The following is a 6,996-nucleotide window of genomic DNA, read 5'->3' as shown; positions in this document are numbered from 1 at the left end:
GGGAGGGGCGCGGGCGAGAAGCCTCTGGGCTGGTGTTGGGAGCTGAAGGTGGGGCCACACGCAGAGTCCTAATGATCCCCCCCACCACCACCACCACGGGTTCGAGCGAGCTCAGCAAGACCACCCGGTGCCGTTTCAGGGCCACTCTGCAGATGAACTGTCTCAGGAGTTGGGGCATCCCTACCCCCGCTAGTCCGGGCCTATGTCCTACTGGAGTGCAGCACCGCTTTGGAGAACACTCATCCGTTCTCTAGGCGTCCCAACCGTCCCTCCAGAACAAGATGGGTCTTCTTATCCTCATTAAAACCAAAGCAAAACAGAACAAAATACTGTGGACGCAGAGCACAATGGCTCATGCCTGTAATTCCGTCTCTTGGAAGGCTGAGGCAGGAGGATTGCCTCAAGTTCGACGCCAGCCTAGGCTACAGAGTGAGTGACTGTCTCAACATCTCAAACAGGGTTGAGCAGATGTCTGGGCGGGAAAATTTGTAATAAGAGGCCGCGGGGCCTAAATTCAGCTACTGAAACCCGGGTTAAGACTCCACAAAATTGTCCACCGACCTCCCCGCCACACGCACACCTTACACATAATAAGTAATTTAAGGAAAAGAAAAACAAGAAAACACAATTATCTGGACAGTAAGGACTGCCCTTTCCTTTCTTCCCACTTTCCTTTCTCCTTCCCTCCAGTCCCCCGCCCCCACCCCGCACCCCACCCTTCCGGTTCAGTTCCCACTTCTTCCCTGAGCCTGGGCTCTGAAACGTCACCATGCAAAGCTCTAAAGGCAGGGTCCGCAGTCACACACTCCGATTCGGCAATTCCACTCCTTCGCTGGTACACGATCTTTTTTAAAAATACGATTATCACAGAAGCTGGGTGTCACACCCTGTGCCTCAGTCAGCGCCAGGCACCGGTCCTCAAGACAATTAAACAAAAGAGGAAAGCAGAAAAGGATTTATTCACTGTGGCCACAAAAAGACCCAGCAAACTCCTCAAGTCCATCTTCCAGCTTCTGAAGTGAGATCGATGTTAAAAGACAAGGCAAAAAGGGTTGGGGATTTAGCTCAGTGGTAGAGCGCTTGCCTAGCAAGCACAAGGCCCTGGGTTCGATCCTCAGCTCAAAAAAAAAAAAAAAAAAAAAAAAAAAGACAAGGCAAAAACAAGCATATCCAAACGGTCCCAGTCCACATCTGGTCCAGTCTTCTGTGGGAAATCTCTTTCCAGGAGGCAAGTGTTCCCCAGGGGATTCTGGGGAAATTCCCATTTCTTTGGGGTCATTGTTTCAATAATTTGATAGACTGAGAGACACAATTGTCTCTTGAAATCTCTTCATTTATGGTAGATTAGTTACAGTATTTCTAAACTGGGTGAGGTGGGGCACACCTATGATCCCACTCTCTCTGGGGAGACTGAAGCAGGAGGATCTCAAGTTCAAGACCAGCCTGGGCTACATAGCATGACACCCCCCCCTCCTTTTTTTTTAAGTAATAAGGGGATATGCATAGTGGTAGAGTCGCTTGCCTAGCATGTGTGAGGCTCCAAGTTCAATTTCCAGTACTGGAAAAAATAGCAATTGTTACTTACCTGGGATTTGGGGACTCCCAAATTTAACAAATGTTTTCCCTCTTATGTGCGCACAGACAATATTGGAACTTCAGACTTTTTTTTTCCTCAAAATCATTCATTAGGCTTATTTTGTTTTCAGTTCTATGGGTTCCCCATTCCAGGCCGAGTGCAGAACACATGGGTGGACAGGAGACTACAGGTGTACATTGGGAAATCTGATGGTGGCAAAAAAAAGTTTTTCGAGGAATTATGGGAGTTTACCTTGGATGATAAGTTTAGGCAGCCATGAAGACAAGGTAAATATCCCACGGTATCTAACAGCCACTGTTTATGAGGAACCTACTGTGTGCCAGACAAGTCGAGTATATTATGGGAAAATTCCTTACGAAGCCCTAGGAGTCGGTGTCCTACATCCATTTTTAGTGGTGAAGGTCAAGAAAAGGTCACAAACAGAGCTGGGATTCCAGCTTGGGACGGCTGAACTCCACGTCCTAAGTGCTGGCTGCTCTCGTTTTCATCCATGGGCTTGTTTCCCCGGGGCCTATCATCCCATCTGTTCCCATTCATATTTTGGTAGTAGTTGTCTGCACGGAAAAAGAAGACAAAAGGATTCTGGGATGAGACACTGAGACCCTCTTTACAGTAACCTTTGAAGGAGACAAAATCATCCCATGTTACAGAGAAAAAAACAGGCTTAGAGAAACTGAGCAGTCCAGCTAGGACAATGGACACTGGCACAGGGCCTATCTGGTTCCAGGAGGCAAATACTTCCTACTACAAATCGCTGCCTCCCAAGGGAGAAGCAAAGCAGTTTCCAGGAAATAAACACTCTAAAAATCCACCTCTAACCTAATTATCATGGGTGGAGGAGCCTGCTGCCTCACGGCAGAAGGTGGAATTCTCTCTCTAGGCTGAGTGGTTGAGAAAGGCTGATTGGACAATGAAGATCGCCGGGAGAGCCATGACTCCATGTTTATCAGATTCCAAGGGGGAGAGAGTCCGGAAGCCCTTCTACACAACAGGCGTGCCACAGAGCCAGAGCTGAAGGGGTACGAGCCAAACAGTTCTGCCTGTAGCAGTGAAGGGGAGTGTCCTTGAGAGGCCAGCTCCTCTCGAGGGCATGGATTTCTCATCTGCGAGGCTGGGAGACCCTATGTGTAAACACATCAGATGTAGGCGGTAGGTAATGAGCACCGTGAATCATCGTTAACCTTTACAATGGGCTGACGTGAGGCCAGGGACTGCTCCTGGCTGGCAGGGTGTGTTTGTTTATCACTGTAACTGGTATCTTCAGTCCGGCAATGTTCCAAAGTCAAATGGGACCCAGCTGGTCAAGAGGGAACTATATGGCTCCATCCGGGTAATGCCTAGCAACCATGTTCTGTATCTGGAGGTTGGGAAAAATAGGTGAAGAAGCTTCATTCACCTGCAAATACGATATCATGATTCCCACCAGTGCGGTCCTTACGAAACTTCAGCTATGGTTTGAACATGCACCTTTGAATCCTCAAACCCTTATAAAGGACATTGATTCTCCTTTAAAAGACAGCCAGAGAGGCTGGGGGTGTAACTTAGTGCTAGAATGTATAGTTAACGTGATCAAAGGTTAAGAGGGGGAAAAAGCCAGAGATGTCTAAATGACAAAGACCCATTGTGAAATAGGCATGTAACAGAATGGGTGAAAGGGAGGTCCCAAAATCTTAGGTCTCTTAGCTTAGTTTTTTTTTTTTTTTTTTTTTATGTACTGTCATGTCTATGTCCCCAAAACATTTAAAAACAAACTCCCACCCTCCCCAGATTTTGAAAAAGAAACTCTCACTGTGTAGCCCAGGCTGGCCTCAAATTCCTCTTGCTTCCGCCAAAGTTATTCCCAGCCATAAACTAAGTGTAAAGAGTTCTAACAAAGTTCGTTTTATTCCCCAACTGTGATCGTGCTTTGATAGAGGAACTCTCATTTGTTTAGTCAACACCCATCAGCTGGCTTTTCTACCTTATCTGGTGAGTGGTACGAGGTGCACCAATGGAATGTCAACACACTCCTGGAACAACCAAAAGGCATGAAGTACTACCATTTTATAAATTGCTGGGTTTGATTTGCTGATTTTTATCTTTAAAAATTTAAAGTGTGTGTGTGTGTGTGTGTGTGTGTGTGTGTGTGTGTGTGTGTGTGTGTGTGTGTGTGTGTGTGTGCTCTCAGGGGTGTGTGCTTGTTATGACATGAGCATGCCTCAACATGCATTCAAAGGTCAGAGGACAACCTGAGAGAGATGGTTCTCTTCGTTCACCAAGTGGATTCCAGGGATAGAACTCAAGTTGTTAGGCTTGGCTGCAATCACCTTTACCTGATGAACTATCTTGCAGGTCCCATCCTTTTCTTCCTTCCTTCCTTCCTTCCTTCCTTCCTTCCTTCCTTCCTTCCTTCCTTCCTTCCTTCCTTCCTTCCTTCCTTCCTTCCTTCCTTCCTTTTTCTTTCTTCTCTCTCTCTCTTTCTTTTTCCTCCTCTTCCTTCTCTTCTTTTTCCTTCCTCCTCCTCCTTCCTCCCCCCTCTCACATCTGATCCTCCTGTCTCCACCTCCAAAGTACTAATTATACTTTGTGTAAGCACATTCAGTTTAGGCAAGTACTAGATTGGACTACAACCACAGTCAGGGTTTGCTAATATTGTTTACAGAGTCAGCATCTTATCATGGTGATGAAACCAGAGATGATGGAGTAACAGGAAAGGGTGAACCTCAACTCTGTTTTTCGGGGTTCTACTTTATGATCAATTGGTCCCTTTGCTTTGAATCTGTGGTGCAGAAACAAGTAGAGGCAGGTATGCCTGTCAGATAGAGCACCCTCCCTCGGTGACATCAGGCCTTCAGAGGTGGTCATGCCTCTCAACAGCACCACCTTATGGACACAAGCCTTTAACACACGGGTGCTGGATGCTAAGCCCCCAAAGGACACAATGCTACTGTGATCCTGAGGGATGGTGGTCTCTAAACCCATTAAAATACCTGTCATGTGGAGCCATCTGGGTCATGTCACCTTCATAAAGGAGGACTGAGAATGCCCTTTATTCTGAAAGAGCTTGTGCTTCTTCAATGTTAAGGGATCTTGGTCTCAATTTTTTTTTTTTTTAAAGATTTATTTATTTATTATGTATACAATATTCTGCTTGCATGTGTCCCTGCAGGCCAGAAGATGGCACCAGATCTAACTACAACAAGTGGTTGTGAGCCACCATGTGGTTGCTGGGAATTGAACTCAGGACCTCTGGAAGAGCAGTCAGTGCTCTTAGCCACTGAGCCATCTCTCCAGCCCCCTCAATTTTCTCCAAGATAAAGCTTTGAATTGTGAATTCAATTTCTTTTTAATTTTTTAAAGATTTATTTTATGCATATGATTGTTCTGCCTGCGTGTATGTGTATCACATGTATACCTATTGCTCGTGGAGGTCAGAAAAGGACATCAGATCCTTTGGAACCAGGATTACAGATGCTCTTAACAGCTGAAACATCCATCTCTCCAGCTCAGTGAATTAAACTCTCCAGCCGCTGTAACAATATTCAGAACTTGGAGCTGGAGAATTAGCTCAGAGGTTAAGAGGGCTTGTTGCTCTTGCAGAGAACCTGGAGTTCAATTCTCAGCACCCTCATGGCTTGTTACTCCAGTCCCAAAAGATACAGCACCCTCTTCTGGTCTCTCAACACATGCACATAATGCACAGACATACATGCAAACAAAACATCCAGACACATTAAAAAAAAAATTCAGAGACTGGTGATATGGCTCAGTGGTTAGGAGCACTGACTGCTCTTCCAGAGGATCCAGGTTCAGTTCCCAGCATCCACATGGCAGCTCACAATTGTCTGTAACTCCAGTTCCAGGGGCCTCTCACAGACATGAAAATAGGCAAAAACACCATTGCTATATAAAATAAAAGTAAATAAAGTATTTATTAAAAAAATTCAGATTTTTAATTTGTTCTTGTGTCCCTTTTAATGTGTTTTCTGAGGAATTTGCTCATTTCCTTTATATTAAAGCAATATTGCTATGCAGCTGCAACATGCCTTTTTTTTAACTGAGAAATAATTCATTTATCATAAAAGTGATTGTGTGTGCACACACATGCACATGAGTGCATAAAAAGGTCAGAGGTCACCACTCTCCTATTCCTCTCCACCATACTTTGATTTTTAAAGACTTTATTTTCAGCCAGACATGATGGCTCACATCTTAATCCCAGTGTTTAGGAGGCAGAGGCAAGCAGATCTCAGTAAATTTGAGGCCAGTTTGGTTTACAAAGCCAGAGTTCTAGGCCAGCTGGGGCTACAAAGCTAGACTGTGTCAAAAATTACTTTTTATTTTTTTTATTTATTTTATTTTATTTTTGGTTTTTCAAGACAGGGTTTCTCTGTGTAGTTTTGGTGACTGTCCTGGATCTCACTCTGTAGACCAGGCTGGCCTTGAACTCACAGAGATCTGCTTGGCCCTGCCTCCCGAGTGCTGGGATTATATGTGTGCGCCACCACCGCCTAGCTATTTTTTATTTTTTAAAGATTTACTTTAAATTGTGTGTATGTGTGTGTGTGTGGGGGGTTGTACTCATAAGTGGGTGCTCAAGGCATCAGATGCTGGGAATTAACTCAGGTCCTCCATAAAAGCAGTATGTGTTCTTAACCACTGAGCCATCTTTCCAGTCCTTTATGAAGAAACACACAAATACTTTACAGGGGACCCAGTCCTCACATGGCTGTGTATATACAAATAAAGCAAAGGTTTCATAAAACAAATTTTAATTCATTGGACATGATATACTTTTTTTTTTCTAAACTCCTGTGTTTTTCAGACAGCAGCTTATGAACCCTAACTGACTTCATCTTTCTGTGCATTCTATTTTCAGCATAGAGGGAAGGGCAGTTCATATGCTGATTACATCTGAAAACACACCCTGAGGTCCACACTTATGAGCCCAGTCAATACTGACTACTTTTCTCAATCTGTTTTCCAAGCCGTGTAAAGACAGCATGCTATACAAAGGCTCACTGCCGAAGTCCCACCACTTAGGGCTGAGCTGCCCTCCTAGAGTAAAACTCATCACTACAAATCGGCAAATACACACTTTGACATACTTTCCCATTATACAGATTAGTTAAACAGCATCTTCATTGATCCAACAGCTCCCAGATTATATGGAACTCCGCTGAACCACACTTTTTGACAACAGACTGGGTCAAAGCAATAATAATAATGATAATAATAATAATAATAACAACAACAACTTTCTTCAGATACTATCCCACTATGCAGCCCAGGCTGTCCCTGAACTTTTAAACTTCCTGTCTGGGCCTCCCAGGTGCAAAGCAAGCTGCCTTGTTATAAAAATGATTATAAAACCAAGATGACTATTTGTAGGACTCAAACATGATAACTCAGCATGAAAA

Source organism: Peromyscus maniculatus, chromosome 8, assembly GCF_049852395.1.
Source record: "Peromyscus maniculatus bairdii isolate BWxNUB_F1_BW_parent chromosome 8, HU_Pman_BW_mat_3.1, whole genome shotgun sequence".
Taxonomy (NCBI): domain Eukaryota; kingdom Metazoa; phylum Chordata; class Mammalia; order Rodentia; family Cricetidae; genus Peromyscus; species Peromyscus maniculatus.
This window is presented reverse-complemented; position numbering follows the sequence as displayed.